Raw genomic sequence first — 24,311 nt, 5'->3', positions numbered from 1 at the left:
TGCAGAAGAGGCAGAGCTCAAGTTTTTTGCCCTGGCTCTTCGGCTGTGGGAGCAGAGGCCAACCGTTCGTGCTCTACTCCCTGGGATGCTGGGCAGCCGAGCATGGGTGCCAAAGAGGTTCCATTGTAATGGACTTTGAGTTGGGAAATCGAGGAGCGAAAGCTATGTGGATGGCACCGTTGCAAAGCTAACTTTCTGCAGAAGAGGCACAGGTCAAATTTTTTGCCCTGGCTGTTCTGCTGTGGGAGCAGAGGCCAAACGTTCGTGGTTTACTCCCTGAGATGCTGGGCAGGCGGGCACGGGTGCCAAAGAGGTTCCATTGTAATGGACTTTGAGTTGGGAAATCGAGGAGCGACTGCAATGCGGATGGCACCGTTGCAAAGCTGACTTTGTGTAGAAGAGGCAGAGCTCAAGTTTTTTGCCCTGGCTCTTCGCCTGTGGGAGCAGAGGCGAACCGTTCGTGCTCTACTCCCTAGGATGCTGGGCAGCCGAGCACGGGTGCCAAAGAGGTTCCATTTTAATGGACTTTGAGTTGTGAAATCGAGGAGCGCCAGCAATGCGGATGGCAACGTTGGAAAGCTGACTATGTGCAAAAGAGACACAGCTCAAGATTTTGCCCTGGCTCTTCGGCTGTGGGAGCAGAGGCCAACCGTTGGTGCTCTACTCCCTGGGATGCTGGGCAGGCGAGCACGGGTGCCAAAGAGGTTCCATTGCAATGGACTTTGAGTTGGGAAATCGAGGAGCGACAGCAATGCGGATGGCACCGTTGCAAAGCTGACTTTCTGCAGAAGAGGCACAGCTCAAGTTTTTTCCCTGGCTCTTCGGCTGTGGGAGCAGAGGCCAAACGTTCGTGCTCTACTCCCTGGGATGCTGGGCAGCCGGGCACGGGTGCCAAAGAGGTTCCATTGTAATGGACTTTGAGTTGTGAAATCGAGGAACGACAGCAATGCGGATGGCACCGTTGCAAAGCTGACTTTCTGCAGAAGAGGCACAGCTCAGTTTTTTGCCCTGGCTCTTTGGCTGTGGGAGCAGAGGCCAACCATTCGTGCTCTACTCCCTGGGATACTGTGCAGCCTAGAGTGGTGTCGTGGATGTTTGGATTCAAATGGACTTTGAGTTGGGAAATGGAGGAGCGACACCAATGCGGATGGCACCGTTGCAAAGCTGACTTTCTGCAGAAGAGGCACAGCTCAGGTTTTTTGCCCTGGCTCTTCGGCTGTGGGAGCAGAGGCCAACCGTTGGTGCTCTACTCCCTGGGATGCTGGGCAGGCGAGCACGGGTGCCAAAGAGGTTCCATTGTAATGGACTTTGAGTTGGGAAATCGAGGAACGACAGCAATGTGGATGGCACCGTTGCAAAGCTGACTTTCTGCAGAAGAGGCACATCTCAAATTTTTTGCCCTGGCTCTTCAGCTGTGGGAGCAGAGGCCAACCGTTTGTGCTTTACTCCCTGGGATGCTGGGCAGCCGAGCACGGGTGCCAAAGAGGTTCCATTGTAATGGACTTTGAATTGTGAAATCGAGGAGCGACTGCAATGCGGATGGCACCGTTGCAAAGCTGACTTTGTGTAGAAGAGGCAGAGCTCAAGTTTTTTGCCCTCTCTCTTCGGCTGTGGGAGCAGAGGCCAACCGTTCGTGCTCTACTCCCTGGGATGCTGGGCAGCTGAGCACGGGTGCCAAAGAGGTTCCATTGTAATGGACTTTGTCTTGGGAACTCGAGGAGCGACAAGAACGTGGATGGCACCGTTGCAAAGCTGACTTTCTGCAGAAGAGGCACAGTTCACGTTTTCTGCCCTGGCTCTTCGGCTGTGGGAGCAGAGGCCAACCGTTTGTGCTCTACTCCCTGGGATGCTGGGCAGGCGAGCACGGGTGCCAAAGAGGTTCCATTGTAATGGACTTTGAGTTGTGAAGTCGAGGAGCGACAGCCATGCGGATGGCACCGTTGCAAAGCTGACTTTCTGCAGAAGAGGCAGAGCTCAAGATTTTTGCCCTGGCTCTTCGGCTGTGGGAGCAGAGGCCAAACGTTCGTGCTCTACTCCCTTTGATGCTGGGCAGCGTAGAGGGGTGTCGTGGATGTTTGGATTCAAATGGACTTTGAGTTGGGAAATGGAGGAGCGACACCAATGCAAATGGCACCGTTGCAAAGCTGACTTTGTGCAGAAGAGGCAGAGCTCAAGTTTTTTGCCCTGGCTCTTCGGCTGTGGGAGCAGAGGCCAACCGTTCATTCTGTACTCCCTTGGAATGCTGGGCAGGTGAGCACGGGTGCCAAAGAGGTTCCATTGTAATGGACTTTGAGTTGTGAAATCGAGGAGCGACAGCAATGCGGATGGCACCGTTGCAAAGCTGACTTTGTGCAGAAGAGGCACAGCTCAAGTTCTTTGCCCTGGCTCTTCAGCTGTGGGAGCAGAGGCCAACCGTTCGTGCTCTACTCCCTGGGATGCTAGGCAGCCGAGAACGGGTGCCAAAGAGGTTCCATCGTAATGGAATTTGAGTTGTGAAATCGAGGAGCGACAGCAACGTGGATGGCACCGTTGCAAAGCTGACTTTCTGCAGAAGAGGCAGAGCTCAAGTTTTTTGCCCTGGCTCTTTGGCTGTGGGAGCAGAGGCCAACCGTTGGTGCTCTACTCCCTGGGATGCTGGGCAGCCGAGCACGGGTGCCAAAGAGGTTCCATTGTAATGGACTTTGAGTTGTGAAATGGAGGAGCGACAGCAACGTGGATGGCACCGTTGCAAAGCTGACTTTCTGCAGAAGAGGCAGAGCTCAAGTTTTTTGCCCTGGCTCTTTGGCTATGGGAGCAGAGGCCAACCATTCTTGCTCTACTCCCTGGGATGCTGGGCAGGCGAGCACGGGTGCCAAAGAGGTTCCATTGTAATGGACTTTGAGTTGTGAAATCGAGCAGCGACAGCAACGCGGATGGCACCGTTGCAAAGCTGACTTTCTGCAGAAGAGGCAGAGCTCAAGTTTTTAGCCCTGGCTCTTCGCCTGTGGGAGCAGAGGCCAACCATTCATGCTCTACTCCCTGGGATTCTGGGCAGGCGAGCACGGGTGCCAAAGAGGTTCCATTGTAATGGACTTTGAGTTGTGAAATCGAGGAGCGACAGCAATGCGGATGGCACCGTTGCAAAGCTGACTTTGTGCAGAAGAGGCAGAGCTCAAGTTTTTTGCCCTGGCTCTTCGGCTGTGGGAGCAGAGGCCAAACGTTCGTGCTCTACTCCCTAGGATGCTGGGCAGGCGAGCACGGGTGCCAAAGAGGTTCCATTGTAATGGACTTTGAGTTGTGAAATCGAGGAGCGACTGCAATGCGGATGGCACCGTTGCAAAGCTGACTTTCTGCAGAAAAGGCAGAGCTCAATATTTTTGTCCTGGCTCTTCGGCTGTGGGAGCAGAGGCCAACCATTCGTTCTCTACTCCCTTTGATGCTGGGCAGCCTAGAGGGGTGTCGTGGATGTTTGGATTCAAATGGACTTTGAGTTGGGAAATGGAGGAGCGACACCAATGCAAATGGCACCGTTGCGAAGCTGACTTTCTGCAGAAGAGGCACAACTCCAATTTTTTGCCCTGGCTCTTCAGCTGTAGGAGCAGAGGCCAACCGTTGGTGCTCTACTCCCTGGGATGCTGGGCATGCGAGCACGGGTGCCAAAGAGGTTCCATTGTAATGGACTTTGAGTTGTGAAATCGAGGAGCGACAGCAACGTGGATGGCACCGTTGCAAAGCTGACTTTCTGCAGAAGAGGCAGAGCTCACGTTTTTTGCCCTGTCTCTTCGGCTGTGGGAGCAGAGGCCAACCGTTCGTGCTCTACTCCCTGGGATGCTGGGCAGCCGAGAACGGGTGCCAAAGAGGTTCCATTGTAATGGACTTTGAGTTGTGAAATCGAGGAGCGACAGCAATGTGGATGGCACCGTTGCAAAGCTGACTTTGTGCAGAAGAGGCAGAGCTCAAGTTTTTTGCCCTGGCTCTTCGGCTGTGGGAGCAGAGGCCAAAGGTTCGTGCTCTACTCCCTGGGATGCTGGGCAGGTGAGCACGGGTGCCAAAGAGGTTCCATCGTAATGGACTTTGAGTTGGGAAATCGAGGAGCGACAGCAACGTGGATGGCACCGTTGGAAAGCTGACATTCTGCAGAAGAGGCAGAGCTCAAGTTTTTTGCCCTGGCTCTTCGGCTGTGGGAGCAGAGGCCAACCGCTGGTGCTCTACTCCCTGGGATGCTGGGCAGGCGAGCACGGGTGCCAAAGAGGTTCCATTGTAATGGACTTTGAGTTGTGAAATCGAGGAGCGACAGCAATGTGGATGGCACCGTTGCAAAGCTGACTTTGTGCAGAAGAGGCAGAGCTCAAGTTTTTTGCCCTGGCTCTTTGGCTATGGGAGCAGAGGCCAACCATTCATGCTCTACTCCCTGGGATTCTGGGCAGGCGAGCACGGGTGCCAAAGAGGTTCCATTGTAATGGACTTTGAGTTGTGAAATCGAGGAGCGAGAGCAACGCGGATGGCACCGTTGCAAAGCTGACTTTCTGCAGAAGAGGCAGAGCTCAAGTTTTTTGCCCTGGCTCTTCGGCTGTGGGAGCAGAGGCCAACCGTTTGTGCTCTAGTCCCTGGGATGCTGGGCAGGCGAGCACGGGTGCCAAACAGGTTCCATTGTAATGGACTTTGAGTTGTGAAATGGAGGAGCGACTGCAATGCGGATGGCACCGTTGCAAAGCTGACTTTCTGCAGAAGAGGCAGAGCTCAAGTTTTTTGCCCTGGCTCTTTGGCTATGGGAGCAGAGGCCAACCATTCATGCTCTACTCCCTGGGATGCTGGGCAGGCGAGCACGGGTGCCAAAGAGGTTCCATTGTAATGGACTTTGAGTTGTGAAATCGAGCAGCGACAGCAACGCGGATGGCACCGTTGCAAAGCTGACTTTCTGCAGAAGAGGCAGAGCTCAAGTTTTTTGCCCTGGCTCTTCGCCTGTGGGAGCAGAGGCCAACCATTCGTTCTCTACTCCCTTTGATGCTGGGCAGCCTAGAGGGGTGTCGTGGATGTTTGGATTCAAATGGACTTTGAGTTGGGAAATGGAGGAGCGACACCAATGCAAATGGCACGGTTGCGAAGCTGACTTTCTGCAGAAGAGGCACAACTCAAATTTTTTGCCCTGGCTCTTCAGCTGTAGGAGCAGAGGCCAACCGTTGGTGCTCTACTCCCTGGGATGCTGGGCATGCGAGCACGGGTGCCAAAGAGGTTCCATTGTAATGGACTTTGAGTTGTGAAATCGAGGAGCGACAGCAACGTGGATGGCACCGTTGCAAAGCTGACTTTCTGCAAAAGAGGCAGAGCTCACGTTTTTTGCCCTGTCTCTTCGGCTGTGGGAGCAGAGGCCAACCGCTGGTGCTCTACTCCCTGGGATGCTGGGCAGGCGAGCACGGGTGCCAAAGAGGTTCCATTGTAATGGACTTTGAGTTGTGAAATCGAGCAGCGACAGCAACGCAGATGGCACCGTTGCAAAGCTGACTTTCTGCAGAAGAGGCAGAGCTCAAGTTTTTTGCCCTGGCTCTTCGCCTGTGGGAGCAGAGGCCAACCATTCATGCTCTACTCCCTGGGATTCTGGGCAGGCGAGCACGGGTGCCAAAGAGGTTCCATTGTAATGGACTTTGAGTTGTGAAATCGAGGAGCGACAGCAATGCGGATGGCACCGTTGCAAAGCTGACTTTCTGCAGAAGAGGCAGAGCTCAAGTTTTTTGCCCTGGCTCTTCGGCTGTGGGAGCAGAGGCCAAACGTTCGTGCTCTACTCCCTAGGATGCTGGGCAGGCGAGCACGGGTGCCAAAGAGGTTCCATTGTAATGGACTTTGAGTTGTGAAATCGAGGAGCGACTGCAATGCGGATGGCACCGTTGCAAAGCTGACTTTCTGCAGAAAAGGCAGAGCTCAATATTTTTGTCCTGGCTCTTCGGCTGTGGGAGCAGAGGCCAACCATTCGTTCTCTACTCCCTTTGATGCTGGGCAGCCTAGAGGTGTGTCGTGGATGTTTGGATTCAAATGGACTTTGAGTTGGGAAATGGAGGAGCGACACCAATACAAATGGCACCTTTGCGAAGCTGACTTTCTGCAGAAGAGGCACAACTCAAATTTTTTGCCCTGGCTCTTCAGCTGTAGGAGCAGAGGCCAACCGTTGGTGCTCTACTCCCTGGGATGCTGGGCATGCGAGCACGGGTGCCAAAGAGGTTCCATTGTAATGGACTTTGAGTTGTGAAATCGAGGAGCGACAGCTATGTGGATGGCACCGTTGCAAAGCTGACTTTCTGCAGAAGAGGCAGAGCTCAAGTTTTTTGCCCTGGCTCTTTGGCTATGGGAGCAGAGGCCAACCATTCATGCTCTACTCCCTGGGATTCTGGGCAGGCGAGCACGGGTGCCAAAGAGGTTCCATTGTAATGGACTTTGAGTTGTGAAATCGAGGAGCGAGAGCAACGCGGATGGCACCGTTGCAAAGCTGACATTCTGCAGAAGAGGCACAGCTCAAGTTTTTTGCCCTGGCTCTTCGGCTGTGGGAGCAGAGGCCAACCGTTCGTGCTCTACTCCCTGGGATGCTGGGCAGCCGAGCACGGGTGCCAAAGAGGTTCCATTGTAATGGACTTTGAGTTGTGAAATCGAGGAGCGACTGCAATGCGGATGGCACCGTTGCAAAGCTGACTTTCTGCAGACGAGGCAGAGCTCAAGTTTTTTGCCCTGGCTCTTCGGCTGTGGGAGCAGAGGCCAACCATTCGTGCTCTACTCCCTTTGATGCTGGGCAGCCTAGAGGGGTGTCGTGGATGTTTGGATTGAAATGGACTTTGAGGTGGGAAATGGAGGAGCGACACCAATGCAAATGGCACCGTTGCAAAGCTGACTTTCTGCAGAAGAGGCAGAGCTCAAGTTTTTTGCCCTGGCTCTTCGGCTGTGGGAGCAGAGGCCAAAGGTTCGTGCTCTACTCCCTGGGATGCTGGGCAGCCAAGCACGGGTGCCAAAGAGGTTCCATTGTAATGGACTTCGAGTTGGGAAATCGAGGAGCGACAGCAATGTGGATGGCACCGTTGCAAAGCTGACTTTCTGCAGAAGAGGCAGAGCTCAAGTTTTTTGCCCTGTCTCTTTGGCTATGGGAGCAGAGGCCAACCATTCATGCTCTACTCCCTGGGATGCTGGGCAGGCGAGCACGGGTGCCAAAGAGGTTCTATTGTAATGGACTTTGAGTTGTGAAATCGAGGAGCGACAGCAATGCGGATGGCACCGTTGCAAAGCTGACTTTCTGCAGAAGAGGCAGAGCTCAAGTTTTTTGCCCTGGCTCTTCGGCTGTGGGAGCAGAGGCCAACCATTCATGCTCTACTCCCTGGGATTCTGGGCAGGCGAGCACAGGTGCCAAAGAGGTTCCATTGTAATGGACTTTGAGTTGTGAAATCGAGGAGCGACAGCAATGCGGATGGCACCGTTGCAAAGCTGACTTTGTGCAGAAGAGGCAGAGCTCAAGTTTTTTGCCCTGGCTCTTTGGCTGTGGGAGCAGAGGCCAAACGTTCGTGCTCTACTCCCTGGGATGCTGGGCAGGCGAGCACGGGTGCCAAAGAGGTTCCATTGTAATGGACTTTGAGTTGTGAAATCGAGGAGCGACTGCAATGCGGATGGCACCGTTGCAAAGCTGACTTTCTGCAGAAGAGGCAGAGCTCAATATTTTTGTCCTGGCTCTTCGGCTGTGGGAGCAGAGGCCAACCATTCGTTCTCTACTCCCCTTGATGCTGGGCAGCCTAGAGGTGTGTCGTGGATGTTTGGATTCAAATGGACTTTGAGTTGGGAAATGGAGGAGCGACACCAATGCAAATGGCACGGTTGCGAAGCTGACTTTCTGCAGAAGAGGCACAACTCAAATTTTTTGCCCTGGCTCTTCAGCTGTAGGAGCAGAGGCCAACCGTTGGTGCTCTACTCCCTGGGATGCTGGGCATGCGAGCACGGGTGCCAAAGAGGTTCCATTGTAATGGACTTTGAGTTGTGAAATCGAGGAGCGACAGCAACGTGGATGGCACCGTTGCAAAGCTGACTTTCTGCAGAAGAGGCAGAGCTCACGTTTTTTGCCCTGTCTCTTCGGCTGTGGGAGCAGAGGCCAACCGTTCGTGCTCTACTCCCTGGGATGCTGGGCAGCCGAGAACGGGTGCCAAAGAGGTTCCATTGTAATGGACTTTGAGTTGTGAAATCGAGGAGCGACAGCTATGTGGATGGCACCGTTGCAAAGCTGACTTTCTGCAGAAGAGGCAGAGCTCAAGTTTTTTGCCCTGGCTCTTTGGCTATGGGAGCAGAGGCCAACCATTCATGCTCTACTCCCTGGGATGCTGGGCAGGCGAGCACGGGTGCCAAAGAGGTTCCATTGTAATGGACTTTGAGTTGTGAAATCGAGGAGCGAGAGCAACGCGGATGGCACCGTTGCAAAGCTGACTTTCTGCAGAAGAGGCAGAGCTCAAGTTTTTTGCCCTGGCTCTTCGGCTGTGGGAGCAGAGGCCAACCGTTTGTGCTCTAGTCCCTGGGATGCTGGGCAGGCGAGCACGGGTGCCAAAGAGGTTCCATTGTAATGGACTTTGAGTTGTGAAATCGAGGAGCGACTGCAATGCGGATGGCACCGTTGCAAAGCTGACTTTCTGCAGACGAGGCAGAGCTCAAGTTTTTTGCCCTGGCTCTTCGGCTGTGGGAGCAGAGGCCAACCATTCGTGCTCTACTCCCTTTGATGCTGGGCAGCCTAGAGGGGTGTCGTGGATGTTTGGATTGAAATGGACTTTGAGGTGGGAAATGGAGGAGCGACACCAATGCAAATGGCACCGTTGCAAAGCTGACTTTCTGCAGAAGAGGCAGAGCTCAAGTTTTTTGCCCTGGCTCTTCGGCTGTGGGAGCAGAGGCCAAAGGTTCGTGCTCTACTCCCTGGGATGCTGGGCAGCCAAGCACGGGTGCCAAAGAGGTTCCATTGTAATGGACTTCGAGTTGGGAAATCGAGGAGCGACAGCAACGTGGATGGCACCGTTGCAAAGCTGACTTTCTGCAGAAGAGGCAGAGCTCAAGTTTTTTGCCCTGTCTCTTTGGCTATGGGAGCAGAGGCCAACCGTTTCTGCTCTACTCCCTGGGATGCTGGGCAGGCGAGCACGGGTGCCAAAGAGGTTCTATTGTAATGGACTTTGAGTTGTGAAATCGAGGAGCGACAGCAATGCGGATGGCACCGTTGCAAAGCTGACTTTCTGCAGAAGAGGCAGAGCTCAAGTTTTTTGCCCTGGCTCTTCGGCTGTGGGAGCAGAGGCCAACCATTCATGCTCTACTCCCTGGGATTCTGGGCAGGCGAGCACGGGTGCCAAAGAGGTTCCATTGTAATGGACTTTGAGTTGTGAAATGGAGGAGCGACAGCAATGCGGATGGCACCGTTGCAAAGCTGACTTTGTGCAGAAGAGGCAGAGCTCAAGTTTTTTGCCCTGGCTCTTTGGCTGTGGGAGCAGAGGCCAACCGTTCGTGCTCTACTCCCTGGGATGCTGGGCAGGCGAGCACGGGTGCCAAAGAGGTTCCATTGTAATGGACTTTGAGTTGTGAAATCGAGGAGCGACTGCAATGCGGATGGCACCGTTGCAAAGCTGACTTTGTGCAGAAGAGGCAGAGCTCAAGTTTTTTGCCCTGGCTCTTCGGCTGTGGGAGCAGAGGCCAACCGTTCGTGCTCTACTCCCTGGGACGCTGGGCAGCCGGGAACGGGTGCCAAAGATGTTCCATTGTAATGGACTTTGTCTTGGGAAATTGAGGAGCGACAGCCATGCGGGTGGCACCGTTGCAAAGCTGACTTTCTGCAGAAGAGGCAGAGCTCAAGTTCTTTGCCCTGGCTCTTCAGCTGTGGGAGCAGAGGCCAACCATTCATGCTCTACTCCCTGGGATGCTGGGCAGGCGAGCACGGGTGCCAAAGAGGTTCCATTGTAATGGACTTTGAGTTGGGAAATCGAGGAGCGACTGCAACGTGGATGGCACCGTTGCAAAGCTGACTTTGTGCAGAAGAGGCAGAGCTGAAGTTTTTTGCCCTGGCTCTTCGGCTGTGGGAGCAGAGGCCAACCGTTGGTGCTCTACTCCCTGGGATGCTGGGCAGCCCAGCACGGGTGCCAAAGAGGTTCCATTGTAATGGACTTTGAGTTGTGAAATCGAGGAGCGACAGCAATGTGGATGGCACCGTTGTGAAGCTGACTTTCTGCACAAGAGGCACAGGTCAAATTTTTTGCCCTGGCTGTTCTGCTGTGGGAGCAGAGGCCAACCATTCGTGGTTTACTCCCTGAGATGCTGGGCAGCCGAGCACGGGTGCCAAAGAAGTTCCATTGTAATGGACTTTGAGTTGGGAAATCGAGGAGCGACTGCAATGCGGATGGCACTGTTGCAAAGCTGACTTTGTGTAGAAGAGGCAGAGCTCAAGTTTTTTGCCCTGGCTCTTCGGCTGGGGGAGCAGAGGCCAACCGTTCGTGCTCTACTCCCTAGGATGCTGGGCAGCCGAGCACGGGTGCCAAAGAGGTTCCATTTTAATGGAGATTGAGTTGTGAAATCGAGGAGCGACAGCAATGCGGATGGCACCGTTGCAAAGGTGACTTTGTATAGAAGAGGCAGAGCTCAAGTTTTTTGCCCTGGCTCTTCGGCTGTGGGAGCAGAGGCCAACCATTCGTGCTCTACTCCCTTTGATGCTGGGCAGCCTAGAGGGGTGTCGTGGATGTTTGGATTCAAATGGACTTTGAGTTGGGAAATGGAGGAGCGACACCAATGCAAATGGCACCGATGCAAAGCTGACTTTGTGCAGAAGAGGCAGAGCTCAAGTTTTTTGCCCTGGCTCTTCGGCTGTGGGAGCAGAGGCCAACCGTTCGTGCTCTACTCCCTGGGATGCTGGGCAGCCGAGCACGGGTGCCAAAGAGGTTCCATTGTAATGGACTTTGAGTTGTGAAATCGAGGAGCGACAGCAATGCGGATGGCACTGTTGCGAAGCTGACTTTCTGCAGAAGAGGCACATGTCAAATTTTTTGCCCTGGCTGTTCTGCTGTGGGAGCAGAGGCCAACCGTTGGTGCTCTAGTCCCTGGGATGCTGGGCAGCCGAGCACGGGTGCCAAAGAGGTTCCATTGTAATGGACTTTGAGTTGTGAAATCGAGGAGCGACAGCAATGCGGATGGCACCGTTGCAAAGCTGACTTTCTGCAGAAAAGGCAGAGCTCAAGTTTTTTACCCTAGCTCTTCGGCTGTGGGAGCAGAGGCCAACCATTCATGCTCTACTCCCTGGGATTCTGGGCAGGCGAGCACGGGTGCCAAAGAGGTTCCAATGTAATGGACTTTGAGTTGTGAAATCGAGGAGCGACTGCAATGCGGATGGCACCGTTGCAAAGCTGACTTTCTGCAGAAGAGGCAGAGCTCAAGTTTTTTGTCCTGGCTCTTCGGCTGTGGGAGCAGAGGCCAACCATTCGTGCTCTACTCCCTGGGATGCTGGGCAGGCGAGCACGGGTGCCGAAGAGGTTCCATTGTAATGGACTTTGAGTTGTGAAATCTAGGAGCGACAGCAATGTGGATGGCACCGTTGCAAAGCTGACATTCTGCAGAAGAGGCAGAGCTCAAGTTTTTTGCCCTGGCTCTTTGGCTATGGGAGCAGAGGCCAACCATTCATGCTCTACTCCCTGGGATGCTGGGCAGGCGAGCACGGGTGCCAAAGAGGTTCCATTGTAATGGACTTTGAGTTGGGAAATCGAGGAGCGACAGCAACGCGGATGGCACCGTTGCAAAGCTGACTTTCTGTAGAAGAGGCAGAGCTCAAGTTTTTTGCCCTGGCTTTTGGGCTGTGGGAGCAGAAGCCAACCGTTTGTGCTCTAGTCCCTGGGATGCTGGGCAGGCGAGCACGGGTGCCAAAGAGGTTCCATTGTAATGGACTTTGAGTTGGGAAATCGAGGAGCGACTGCAATGCGGATGGCACCGTTGCAAAGCTGACTTTCTGCAGACGAGGCAGAGCTCAAGTTTTTTGCCCTGGCTCTTCGGCTGTGGGAGCAGAGGCCAACCATTCGTGCTCTACTCCCTTTGATACTGGGCAGCGTAGAGGGGTGTCGTGGATGTTTGGATTGAAATGGACTTTGAGTTGGGAAATGGAGGAGCGACACCAATGCAAATGGCACCGTTGCAAAGCTGACTTTCTGCAGAAGAGGCAGAGCTCAAGTTTTTTGCCCTGGCTCTTCGGCTGTGGGAGCAGAGGCCAACCGTTCATTCTGTACTCCCTTGGAATGCTGGGCAGGTGAGCACGGGTGCCAAAGAGGTTCCATTGTAATGGACTTTGAGTTGTGAAATCGAGGAGCGACAGCAATGCGGATGGCACCGTTGCAAAGCTGACTTTGTGCAGAAGAGGCACAGCTCAAGTTCTTTGCCCTGGCTCTTCGGCTGTGGGAGCAGAGGCCAACCGTTCGTGCTCTACTCCCTGGGATGCTAGGCAGCCGAGAACGGGTGCCAAAGAGGTTCCATCGTAATGGAGTTTGAGTTGTGAAATCGAGGAGCGACAGCAACGTGGATGGCACCGTTGCAAAGCTGACTTTCTGCAGAAGAGGCAGAGCTCAAGTTTTTTGCCCTGGCTCTTTGGCTGTGGGAGCAGAGGCCAACCGTTGGTGCTCTACTCCCTGGGATGCTGGGCAGCCGAGCACGGGTGCCAAAGAGGTTCCATTGTAATGGACTTTGAGTTGTGAAATCGAGGAGCGACAGCAACGTGGATGGCACCGTTGCAAAGCTGACTTTCTGCAGAAGAGGCAGAGCTCAAGTTTTTTGCCCTGGCTCTTTGACTATGGGAGCAGAGGCCAACCATTCATGCTCTACTCCCTGGGATGCTCTGCAACCGAGCACGGGTGCCAAAGAGGTTCCATTGTAATGGACTTTGAGTTGTGAAATCGAGGAGCGAGAGCAACGCGGATGGCACCGTTGCAAAGCTGACTTTCTGCAGAAGAGGCAGAGCTCAAGTTTTTTGCCCTGGCTCTTCGCCTGTGGTAGCAGAGGCCAACCATTCATGCTCTACTCCCTGGGATTCTGGGCAGGCGAGCACGGGTGCCAAAGAGGTTCCATTGTAATGGACTTTGAGTTGTGAAATCGAGGAGCGACAGCAATGCGGATGGCACCGTTGCAAAGCTGACTTTGTGCAGAAGAGGCAGAGCTCAAGTTTTTTGCCCTGGCTCTTCGGCTGTGGGAGCAGAGGCCAAACGTTCGTGCTCTACTCCCTAGGATGCTGGGCAGGCGAGCACGGGTGCCAAAGAGGTTCCATTGTAATGGACTTTGAGTTGTGAAATCGAGGAGCGACTGCAATGCGGATGGCACCGTTGCAAAGCTGACTTTCTGCAGAAAAGGCAGAGCTCAATATTTTTGTCCTGGCTCTTCGGCTGTGGGAGCAGAGGCCAACCATTCGTTCTCTACTCCCTTTGATGCTGGGCAGCCTAGAGGGGTGTCGTGGATGTTTGGATTCAAATGGACTTTGAGTTGGGAAATGGAGGAGCGACACCAATGCAAATGGCACCGTTGCGAAGCTGACTTTCTGCAGAAGAGGCACAACTCAAATTTTTTGCCCTGGCTCTTCAGCTGTAGGAGCAGAGGCCAACCGTTGGTGCTCTACTCCCTGGGATGCTGGGCATGCGAGCACGGGTGCCAAAGAGGTTCCATTGTAATGGACTTTGAGTTGTGAAATCGAGGAGCGACAGCAACGTGGATGGCACCGTTGCAAAGCTGACTTTCTGCAGAAGAGGCAGAGCTCACGTTTTTTGCCCTGTCTCTTCGGCTGTGGGAGCAGAGGCCAACCGTTCGTGCTCTACTCCCTGGGATGCTGGGCAGCCGAGAACGGGTGCCAAAGAGGTTCCATTGTAATGGACTTTGAGTTGTGAAATCGAGGAGCGACAGCAATGTGGATGGCACCGTTGCAAAGCTGACTTTGTGCAGAAGAGGCAGAGCTCAAGTTTTTTGCCCTGGCTCTTCGGCTGTGGGAGCAGAGGCCAAAGGTTCGTGCTCTACTCCCTGGGATGCTGGGCAGGTGAGCACGGGTGCCAAAGAGGTTCCATCGTAATGGACTTTGAGTTGGGAAATCGAGGAGCGACAGCAACGTGGATGGCACCGTTGCAAAGCTGACATTCTGCAGAAGAGGCAGAGCTCACGTTTTTTGCCCTGGCTCTTCGGCTGTGGGAGCAGAGGCCAACCGCTGGTGCTCTACTCCCTGGGATGCTGGGCAGGCGAGCACGGGTGCCAAAGAGGTTCCATTGTAATGGACTTTGAGTTGTGAAATCGAGGAGCGACAGCTATGTGGATGGCACCGTTGCAAAGCCGACTTTCTGCAGAAGAGGCAGAGCTCAAGTTTTTTGCCCTGGCTCTTTGGCTATGGGAGCAGAGGCCAACCATTCATGCTCTACTCCCTGGGATGCTGGGCAGGCGAGCACGGGTGCCAAAGAGGTTCCATTGTAATGGACTTTGAGTTGTGAAATCGAGGAGCGAGAGCAACGCGGATGGCACCGTTGCAAAGCTGACTTTGTGCAGAAGAGGCAGAGCTCAAGTTTTTTGCCCTGGCTCTTCGGCTGTGGGAGCAGAGGCCAACCGTTTGTGCTCTAGTCCCTGGGATGCTGGGCAGGCGAGCACGGGTGCCAAAGAGGTTCCATTGTAATGGACTTTGAGTTGTGAAATGGAGGAGCGACTGCAATGCGGATGGCACCGTTGCAAAGCTGACTTTCTGCAGAAGAGGCACAGCTCAAGTTTTTTGCCCTGGCTCTTTGGCTATGGGAGCAGAGGCCAACCATTCATGCTCTACTCCCTGGGATGCTGGGCAGGCGAGCACGGGTGCCAAAGAGGTTCCATTGTAATGGACTTTGAGTTGTGAAATCGAGCAGCGACAGCAACGCGGATGGCACCGTTGCAAAGCTGACTTTCTGCAGAAGAGGCAGAGCTCAAGTTTTTTGCCCTGGCTCTTCGCCTGTGGGAGCAGAGGCCAACCATTCGTTCTCTACTCCCTTTGATGCTGGGCAGCCTAGAGGGGTGTCGTGGATGTTTGGATTCAAATGGACTTTGAGTTGGGAAATGGAGGAGCGACACCAATGCAAATGGCACCGTTGCGAAGCTGACTTTCTGCAGAAGAGGCACAACTCAAATTTTTTGCCCTGGCTCTTCAGCTGTAGGAGCAGAGGCCAACCGTTGGTGCTCTACTCCCTGGGATGCTGGGCATGCGAGCACGGGTGCCAAAGAGGTTCCATTGTAATGGACTTTGAGTTGTGAAATCGAGGAGCGACAGCAACGTGGATGGCACCGTTGGAAAGCTGACTTTGTGCAGAAGAGGCAGAGCTCACGTTTTTTGCCCTGTCTCTTCGGCTGTGGGAGCAGAGGCCAACCGTTCGTGCTCTACTCCCTGGGATGCTGGGCAGCCGAGAACGGGTGCCAAAGAGGTTCCATTGTAATGGACTTTGAGTTGTGAAATCGAGGAGCGACAGCAATGTGGATGGCACCGTTGCAAAGCTGACTTTGTGCAGAAGAGGCAGAGCTCAAGTTTTTTGCCCTGGCTCTTCGGCTGTGGGAGCAGAGGCCAAAGGTTCGTGCTCTACTCCCTGGGATGCTGGACAGGTGAGCACGGGTGCCAAAGAGGTTCCATCGTAATGGACTTTGAGTTGGGAAATCGAGGAGCGACAGCAACGTGGATGGCACCGTTGCAAAGCTGACATTCTGCAGAAGAGGCACAGCTCAAGTTTTTTGCCCTGGCTCTTCGACTGTGGGAGCAGAGGCCAACCGCTGGTGCTCTAGTCCCTGGGATGCTGGGCAGGCGAGCACGGGTGCCAAAGAGGTTCCATTGTAATGGACTTTGAGTTGTGAAATCGAGGAGCGACAGCAATGCGGATGGCACCGTTGCAAAGCTGACTTTCTGCAGAAGAGGCACAGCTCAAGTTTTTTGCCCTGGCTCTTTGGCTATGGGAGCAGAGGCCAACCATTCATGCTCTACTCCCTGGGATTCTGGGCAGGCGAGCACGGGTGCCAAAGAGGTTCCATTGTAATGGACTTTGAGTTGTGAAATCGAGGAGCGAGAGCAACGCGGATGGCACCGTTGCAAAGCTGACTTTCTGCAGAAGAGGCAGAGCTCAAGTTTTTTGCCCTGGCTCTTCGGCTGTGGGAGCAGAGGCCAACCGTTTGTGCTCTAGTCCCTGGGATGCTGGGCAGGCGAGCACGGGTGCCAAAGAGGTTCCATTGTAATGGACTTTGAGTTGTGAAATGGAGGAGCGACTGCAATGCGGATGGCACCGTTGCAAAGCTGACTTTCTGCAGAAGAGGCAGAGCTCAAGTTTTTTGTCCTGGCTCTTCGGCTGTGGGAGCAGAGGCCAACCATTCGTGCTCTACTCCCTGGGATGCTGGGCAGGCGAGCACGGGTGCCGAAGAGGTTCCATTGTAATGGACTTTGAGTTGTGAAATCTAGGAGCGACAGCAATGTGGATGGCACCGTTGCAAAGCTGACATTCTGCAGAAGAGGCAGAGCTCAAGTTTTTTGCCCTGGCTCTTTGGCTATGGGAGCAGAGGCCAACCATTCATGCTCTACTCCCTGGGATGCTGGGCAGGCGAGCACGGGTGCCAAAGAGGTTCCATTGTAATGGACTTTGAGTTGGGAAATCGAGGAGCGACAGCAACGCGGATGGCACCGTTGCAAAGCTGACTTTCTGTAGAAGAGGCAGAGCTCAAGTTTTTTGCCCTGGCTTTTGGGCTGTGGGAGCAGAAGCCAACCGTTTGTGCTCTAGTCCCTGGGATGCTGGGCAGGCGAGCACGGGTGCCAAAGAGGTTCCATTGTAATGGACTTTGAGTTGGGAAATCGAGGAGCGACTGCAATGCGGATGGCACCGTTGCAAAGCTGACTTTCTGCAGACGAGGCAGAGCTCAAGTTTTTTGCCCTGGCTCTTCGGCTGTGGGAGCAGAGGCCAACCATTCGTGCTCTACTCCCTTTGATACTGGGCAGCGTAGAGGGGTGTCGTGGATGTTTGGATTGAAATGGACTTTGAGTTGGGAAATGGAGGAGCGACACCAATGCAAATGGCACCGTTGCAAAGCTGACTTTCTGCAGAAGAGGCAGAGCTCAAGTTTTTTGCCCTGGCTCTTCGGCTGTGGGAGCAGAGGCCAACCGTTCATTCTGTACTCCCTTGGAATGCTGGGCAGGTGAGCACGGGTGCCAAAGAGGTTCCATTGTAATGGACTTTGAGTTGTGAAATCGAGGAGCGACAGCAATGCGGATGGCACCGTTGCAAAGCTGACTTTGTGCAGAAGAGGCACAGCTCAAGTTCTTTGCCCTGGCTCTTCGGCTGTGGGAGCAGAGGCCAACCGTTCGTGCTCTACTCCCTGGGATGCTAGGCAGCCGAGAACGGGTGCCAAAGAGGTTCCATCGTAATGGAGTTTGAGTTGTGAAATCGAGGAGCGACAGCAACGTGGATGGCACCGTTGCAAAGCTGACTTTCTGCAGAAGAGGCAGAGCTCAAGTTTTTTGCCCTGGCTCTTTGGCTGTGGGAGCAGAGGCCAACCGTTGGTGCTCTACTCCCTGGGATGCTGGGCAGCCGAGCACGGGTGCCAAAGAGGTTCCATTGTAATGGACTTTGAGTTGTGAAATCGAGGAGCGACAGCAACGTGGATGGCACCGTTGCAAAGCTGACTTTCTGCAGAAGAGGCAGAGCTCAAGTTTTTTGCCCTGGCTCTTTGACTATGGGAGCAGAGGCCAACCATTCATGCTCTACTCCCTGGGATGCTCTGCAACCGAGCACGGGTGCCAAAGAGGTTCCATTGTAATGGACTTTGAGTTGTGAAATCGAGGAGCGAGAGCAACGCGGATGGCACCGTTGCAAAGCTGACTTTCTGCAGAAGAGGCAGAGCTCAAGTTTTTTGCCCTGGCTCTTCGCCTGTGGTAGCAGAGGCCAACCATTCATGCTCTACTCCCTGGGATTCTGGGCAGGCGAGCACGGGTGCCAAAGAGGTTCCATTGTAATGGACTTTGAGTTGTGAAATCGAGGAGCGACAGCAATGCGGATGGCACCGTTGCAAAGCTGACTTTGTGCAGAAGAGGCAGAGCTCAAGTTTTTTGCCCTGGCTCTTCGGCTGTGGGAGCAGAGGCCAAACGTTCGTGCTCTACTCCCTAGGATGCTGGGCAGGCGAGCACGGGTGCCAAAGAGGTTCCATTGTAATGGACTTTGAGTTGTGAAATCGAGGAGCTACTGCAATGCGGATGGCACCGTTGCAAAGCTGACTTTCTGCAGAAAAGGCAGAGCTCAATATTTTTGTCCTGGCTCTTCGGCTGTGGGAGCAGAGGCCAACCATTCGTTCTCTACTCCCTTTGATGCTGGGCAGCCTAGAGGGGTGTCGTGGATGTTTGGATTCAAATGGACTTTGAGTTGGGAAATGGAGGAGCGACACCAATGCAAATGGCACCGTTGCGAAGCTGACTTTCTGCAGAAGAGGCACAACTCAAATTTTTTGCCCTGGCTCTTCAGCTGTAGGAGCAGAGGCCAACCGTTGGTGCTCTACTCCCTGGGATGCTGGGCATGCGAGCACGGGTGCCAAAGAGGTTCCATTGTAATGGACTTTGAGTTGTGAAATCGAGGAGCGACAGCAACGTGGATGGCACCGTTGCAAAGCTGACTTTCTGCAGAAGAGGCAGAGCTCACGTTTTTTGCCCTGTCTCTTCGGCTGTGGGAGCAGAGGCCAACCGTTCGTGCTCTACTCCCTGGGATGCTGGGCAGCCGAGAACGGGTGCCAAAGAGGTTCCATTGTAATGGACTTTGAGTTGTGAAATCGAGGAGCGACAGCAATGTGGATGGCACCGTTGCAAAGCTGACTTTGTGCAGAAGAGGCAGAGCTCAAGTTTTTTGCCCTGGCTCTTCGGCTGTGGGAGCAGAGGCCAAAGGTTCGTGCTCTACTCCCTGGGATGCTGGGCAGGTGAGCACGGGTGCCAAAGAGGTTCCATCGTAATGGACTTTGAGTTGGGAAATCGAGGAGCGACAGCAACGTGGATGGCACCGTTGCAAAGCTGACATTCTGCAGAAGAGGCAGAGCTCACGTTTTTTGCCCTGGCTCTTCGGCTGTGGGAGCAGAGGCCAACCGCTGGTGCTCTACTCCCTGGGATGCTGGGCAGGCGAGCACGGGTGCCAAAGAGGTTCCATTGTAATGGACTTTGAGTTGTGAAATCGAGGAGCGACAGCTATGTGGATGGCACCGTTGCAAAGCCGACTTTCTGCAGAAGAGGCAGAGCTCAAGTTTTTTGCCCTGGCTCTTTGGCTATGGGAGCAGAGGCCAACCATTCATGCTCTACTCCCTGGGATGCTGGGCAGGCGAGCACGGGTGCCAAAGAGGTTCCATTGTAATGGACTTTGAGTTGTGAAATCGAGGAGCGAGAGCAACGCGGATGGCACCGTTGCAAAGCTGACTTTGTGCAGAAGAGGCAGAGCTCAAGTTTTTTGCCCTGGCTCTTCGGCTGTGGGAGCAGAGGCCAACCGTTTGTGCTCTAGTCCCTGGGATGCTGGGCAGGCGAGCACGGGTGCCAAAGAGGTTCCATTGTAATGGACTTTGAGTTGTGAAATGGAGGAGCGACTGCAATGCGGATGGCACCGTTGCAAAGCTGACTTTCTGCAGAAGAGGCACAGCTCAAGTTTTTTGCCCTGGCTCTTTGGCTATGGGAGCAGAGGCCAACCATTCATGCTCTACTCCCTGGGATGCTGGGCAGGCGAGCACGGGTGCCAAAGAGGTTCCATTGTAATGGACTTTGAGTTGTGAAATCGAGCAGCGACAGCAACGCGGATGGCACCGTTGCAAAGCTGACTTTCTGCAGAAGAGGCAGAGCTCAAGTTTTTTGCCCTGGCTCTTCGCCTGTGGGAGCAGAGGCCAACCATTCGTTCTCTACTCCCTTTGATGCTGGGCAGCCTAGAGGGGTGTCGTGGATGTTTGGATTCAAATGGACTTTGAGTTGGGAAATGGAGGAGCGACACCAATGCAAATGGCACCGTTGCGAAGCTGACTTTCTGCAGAAGAGGCACAACTCAAATTTTTTGCCCTGGCTCTTCAGCTGTAGGAGCAGAGGCCAACCGTTGGTGCTCTACTCCCTGGGATGCTGGGCATGCGAGCACGGGTGCCAAAGAGGTTCCATTGTAATGGACTTTGAGTTGTGAAATCGAGGAGCGACAGCAACGTGGATGGCACCGTTGGAAAGCTGACTTTCTGCAGAAGAGGCAGAGCTCACGTTTTTTGCCCTGTCTCTTCGGCTGTGGGAGCAGAGGCCAACCGTTCGTGCTCTACTCCCTGGGATGCTGGGCAGCCGAGAACGGGTGCCAAAGAGGTTCCATTGTAATGGACTTTGAGTTGTGAAATCGAGGAGCGACAGCAATGTGGATGGCACCGTTGCAAAGCTGACTTTGTGCAGAAGAGGCAGAGCTCAAGTTTTTTGCCCTGGCTCTTCGGCTGTGGGAGCAGAGGCCAAAGGTTCGTGCTCTACTCCCTGGGATGCTGGACAGGTGAGCACGGGTGCCAAAGAGGTTCCATCGTAATGGACTTTGAGTTGGGAAATCGAGGAGCGACAGCAACGTGGATGGCACCGTTGCAAAGCTGACATTCTGCAGAAGAGGCACAGCTCAAGTTTTTTGCCCTGGCTCTTCGACTGTGGGAGCAGAGGCCAACCGCTGGTGCTCTAGTCCCTGGGATGCTGGGCAGGCGAGCACGGGTGCCAAAGAGGTTCCATTGTAATGGACTTTGAGTTGTGAAATCGAGGAGCGACAGCAATGCGGATGGCACCGTTGCAAAGCTGACTTTCTGCAGAAGAGGCACAGCTCAAGTTTTTTGCCCTGGCTCTTTGGCTATGGGAGCAGAGGCCAACCATTCATGCTCTACTCCCTGGGATTCTGGGCAGGCGAGCACGGGTGCCAAAGAGGTTCCATTGTAATGGACTTTGAGTTGTGAAATCGAGGAGCGAGAGCAACGCGGATGGCACCGTTGCAAAGCTGACTTTCTGCAGAAGAGGCACAGCTCAAGTTTTTTGCCCTGGCTCTTCGGCTGTGGGAGCAGAGGCCAACCGTTTGTGCTCTAGTCCCTGGGATGCTGGGCAGGCGAGCACGGGTGCCAAAGAGGTTCCATTGTAATGGACTTTGAGTTGTGAAATCGAGCAGCGACAGCAACGCGGATGGCACCGTTGCAAAGCTGACTTTCTGCAGAAGAGGCACAGCTCTAGTTTTTTGCCCTGGCTCTTCGCCTGTGGGAGCAGAGGCCAACCATTCATGCTCTACTCCCTGGGATTCTGGGCAGGCGAGCACGGGTGCCAAAGAGGTTCCATTGTAATGGACTTTGAGTTGTGAAATCGAGGAGCGACTGCAATGCGGATGGCACCGTTGCAAAGCTGACTTTCTGCAGAAAAGGCAGAGCTCAATATTTTTGTCCTGGCTCTTCGGCTGTGGGAGCAGAGGCCAACCATTCGTGCTCTACTCCCTTTGATGCTGGGCAGCCTAGAGGGGTGTCGTGGATGTTTGGATTCAAATGGACTTTGAGTTGGGAAATGGAGGAGCGACACCAATGCAAATGGCACCGTTGCGAAGCTGACTTTCTGCAGAAGAGGCACAACTCAAATTTTTTGCCCTGGCTCTTCAGCTGTAGGAGCAGAGGCCAACCGTTGGTGCTCTACTCCCTGGGATGCTGGGCATGCGAGCACGGGTGCCAAAGAGGTTCCATTGTAATGGACTTTGAGTTGTGAAATCGAGGAGCGACAGCTATGTGGATGGCACCGTTGCAAAGCTGACTTTCTGCAGAAGAGGCAGAGCTCAAGTTTTTTGCCCTGGCTCTTTGGCTATGGGAGCAGAGGCCAACCATTCATGCTCTACTCCCTGGGATTCTGGGCAGGCGAGCACGGGTGCCAAAGAGGTTCCATTGTAATGGACTTTGAGTTGTGAAATCGAGGAGCGAGAGCAACGCGGATGGCACCGTTGCAAAGCTGACTTTCTGCAGAAGAGGCAGAGCTCAAGTTTTTTGCCCTGTCTCTTCGGCTGTGGGAGCAGAGGCCAACCGTTCGTGCTCTACTCCCTGGGATGCTGGGCAGCCGAGCACGGGTGCCAAAGAGGTTCCATTGTAATGGACTTTCAGTTGTGAAATCTAGGAGCGACAGCAATGTGGATGGCACCGTTGCAAAGCTGACTTTCTGCAGACGAGGCAGAGCTCAAGTTTTTTGCCCTGGCTCTTCGGCTGTGGGAGCAGAGGCCAACCATTCGTGCTCTACTCCCTTTGATGCTGGGCAGCCTAGAGGGGTGTCGTGGATGTTTGGATTGAAATGGACTTTGAGTTGGGAAATGGAGGAGCGACACCAATGCAAATGGCACCGTTGCAAAGCTGACTTTCTGCAGAAGAGGCAGAGCTCAAGTTTTTTGCCCTGGCTCTTCGGCTGTGGGAGCAGAGGCCAAAGGTTCGTGCTCTACTCCCTGGGATGCTGGGCAGCCAAGCACGGGTGCCAAAGAGGTTCCATTGTAATGGACTTCGAGTTGGGAAATCGAGGAGCGACAGCAATGTGGATGGCACCGTTGCAAAGCTGACTTTCTGCAGAAGAGGCAGAGCTCAAGTTTTTTGCCCTGTCTCTTTGGCTATGGGAGCAGAGGCCAACCATTCATGCTCTACTCCCTGGGATGCTGGGCAGGCGAGCACGGGTGCCAAAGAGGTTCTATTGTAATGGACTTTGAGTTGTGAAATCGAGGAGCGACAGCAATGCGGATGGCACCGTTGCAAAGCTGACTTTGTGCAGAAGAGGCAGAGCTCAAGTTTTTTGCCCTGGCTCTTCGGCTGTGGGAGCAGAGGCCAACCATTCATGCTCTACTCCCTGGGATTCTGGGCAGGCGAGCACGGGTGCCAAAGAGGTTCCATTGTAATGGACTTTGAGTTGTGAAATCGAGGAGCGACAGCAATGTGGATGGCACCGTTGCAAAGCTGACTTTGTGCAGAAGAGGCAGAGCTCAAGTTTTTTGCCCTGGCTCTTTGGCTGTGGGAGCAGAGGCCAAACGTTCGTGCTCTACTCCCTGGGATGCTGGGCAGGCGAGCACGGGTGCCAAAGAGGTTCCATTGTAATGGACTTTGAGTTGTGAAATCGAGGAGCGACTGCAATGCGGATGGCACCGTTGCAAAGCTGACTTTCTGCAGAAGAGGCAGAGCTCAATATTTTTGTCCTGGCTCTTCGGCTGTGGGAGCAGAGGCCAACCATTCGTTCTCTACTCCCTTTGATGCTGGGCAGCCTAGAGGGGTGTCGTGGATGTTTGGATTCAAATGGACTTTGAGTTGGGAAATCGAGGAGCGACACCAATGCAAATGGCACCGTTGCGAAGCTGACTTTCTGCAGAAGAGGCACAACTCAAATTTTTTGCCCTGGCTCTTCAGCTGTAGGAGCAGAGGCCAACCGTTGGTGCTCTACTCCCTGGGATGCTGGGCATGCGAGCACGGGTGCCAACGAGGTTCCATTGTAATGGACTTTGAGTTGTGAAATCGAGGAGCGACAGCAACGTGGATGGCACCGTTGCAAAGCTGACTTTCTGCAGAAGAGGCAGAGCTCACGTTTTTTGCCCTGTCTCTTCGGCTGTGGGAGCAGAGGCCAACCGTTCGTGCTCTACTCCCTGGGATGCTGGGCAGCCGAGAACGGGTGCCAAAGAGGTTCCATTGTAATGGACTTTGAGTTGTGAAATCGAGGAGCGACAGCAATGTGGATGGCACCGTTGCAAAGCTGACTTTGTGCAGAAGAGGCAGAGCTCAAGTTTTTTGCCCTGGCTCTTTGGCTGTGGGAGCAGAGGCCAACCGTTCGTGCTCTACTCCCTGGGATGCTGGGCAGGCGAGCACGGGTGCCAAAGAGGTTCCATTGTAATGGACTTTGAGTTGTGAAATCGAGGAGCGACTGCAATGCGGATGGCACCGTTGCAAAGCTGACTTTGTGCAGAAGAGGCAGAGCTCAAGTTTTTTGCCCTGGCTCTTCGGCTGTGGGAGCAGAGGCCAACCGTTCGTGCTCTACTCCCTGGGACGCTGGGCAGCCGGGAACGGGTGCCAAAGATGTTCCATTGTAATGGACTTTGTCTTGGGAAATTGAGGAGCGACAGCCATGCGGGTGGCACCGTTGGAAAGCTGAATTTCTGCAGAAGAGGCAGAGCTCAAGTTCTTTGCCCTGGCTCTTCAGCTGTGGGAGCAGAGGCCAACCATTCATGCTCTACTCCCTGGGATGCTGGGCAGGCGAGCACGGGTGCCAAAGAGGTTCCATTGTAATGGACTTTGAGTTGGGAAATCGAGGAGCGACTGCAACGTGGATGGCACCGTTGCAAAGCTGACTTTCTGCAGAA

The sequence above is a fragment of the Psittacula echo genome (genome assembly GCF_963264785.1).
Source record: "Psittacula echo genome assembly, chromosome: 22".
In the NCBI taxonomy this organism is placed as follows: Eukaryota; Metazoa; Chordata; class Aves; order Psittaciformes; family Psittacidae; genus Psittacula; species Psittacula echo.
This window is presented reverse-complemented; position numbering follows the sequence as displayed.